The following is a 1,569-nucleotide window of genomic DNA, read 5'->3' as shown; positions in this document are numbered from 1 at the left end:
AGCAGGTGCAGTGATGATAGGGCTGATCGCCATTGTTGCGCTTACAGGTTGTGATATGCCACTCGGGGCATATCGCTCGCAAACAATGGAACAAAAGACGAAGAGCACGAATTCGTTGCTTTCAGATAATGTAACCGCATTGTCTTGCACATTCTGCTAAGCAGGAGATGAATATCTCCATGTGGCTTTTCCTAAAAAAACCTTCTATGAGACGCGTGTAATGTGAGCTATCTACGACACAAATAGCGTACTTTTTATCGTCATCCTGATATCAGCATTTAACAGCGCATTGGTATAGGCGAAGGCACGAGATGATATGCTATGCGCTTTCACACAGGCTGCCTCATAGCAACATTTTTCCGCCAGATACCCAAGTGGTTATCTTTTCATCACCCTTACTAGTTACTTGTGGGTGCCGCTATTGCTAAGTGGCTACGATTTTGTACTGCTGAGTACTAAATAAAGAGTTCGAATTTTCGCCGTTTACTAAAGCCTCTCTCATTTTTCAATTGGGTGATTCCTGATCAGATCGAGCAATGATAGTCTGGTCGACCTTTTTAATCTGCTCAAAAATTTCACATTTCATTTCCTGATGACTGGGATAGAGGAATTTGCTAATATTTTGCAAATAAAGCATTGTCATGTGTGAAATCAGTGAAGATGAACAGCTGTGATTGCGAACACTGTCACTCTAACACACATGGGTCGCTTGTAGATATACCTTCGATAACATAGGGATGTTATTGCTATTTTTGCGTAATATTGTCGCGTTGTAGTGACCGTCAAGAAAACTGTAGCAAACCTGTGAACGATGAAATATTTATTTGGGGGAACCTGCGCCCACAGAAGCAAGTTACGCTCAAAGCACAACGATAGCGTTGAACACAGTCGGCGATCGTCGAAAATCTGATCAGCGGGTGAAGCACGTCGCCTTTTGTACATGAGTCATCGAAGCTTCCAGTATAATTGCTGGTACTCGCGTGTGTTCCAGAAAGTACTAGATATTCGCGTTGCGCATACAATCAGATTACACAAAGATCGGTGACAACAAAGAAAGGATAGAACCATCGATAACATTCGAGAAATTTGCGATACATGCAGGTGCCTACCGCGCTGAGCGATAACGTTGTTTGTTAGCCAATGAAAAAGCATACTCCCGCGAAAGATAAACAAGTACATCTGTTTATGCCCCCTCTTAAAAGGCATTATCCCGATGCTACAAACCCAACAGGAGAGCAAAAAGCAAAAGCACGCTTAGCAATAAAAAAAGCAACAAAGCAAACTGAGTCCCAAAGTTTGTCAGTGCTGGTAGAAAGGCTTACACCACACAACATGGACTTTTTCAGGTGGGGAGTGCCGCCGCTGTGGTACCAAATGCCGTATCGCAAGACCTCGTAGTTCAGTGCGCCCAATCGCCGGATGTTCTTGCAGGGTCCGAAGTAGCGTCGCAGAAGTTTCTCACTGAGACCTCCCCGGCGTATGGGGGTCCGAACCCAAACGCGGTTGCCGGACTGTACTCTATGTATCATCGTCGGATATCGTAGTGCCAACTGTGGGTCCTCTGCTGGT

At 44.9% G+C, this 1,569-nt stretch overlaps 1 protein-coding gene across 1 annotated transcript in view; it reads left to right on the top strand.

The window, feature by feature from the left end:
* The window catches only part of LOC142587816 (sulfotransferase 1 family member D1-like), a 65,851-nt gene that overhangs the window by 56,159 nt on the left and 8,123 nt on the right, over positions 1–1,569 (top strand). The window lies entirely within an intron of this gene.

The sequence above is a fragment of the Dermacentor variabilis genome, chromosome 7 (assembly GCF_050947875.1).
Source record: "Dermacentor variabilis isolate Ectoservices chromosome 7, ASM5094787v1, whole genome shotgun sequence".
NCBI classification, from domain to species: Eukaryota; Metazoa; Arthropoda; class Arachnida; order Ixodida; family Ixodidae; genus Dermacentor; species Dermacentor variabilis.
Note: the sequence above shows the minus strand (reverse complement) of the source record. Positions and strands in the feature narration are given on the sequence as shown.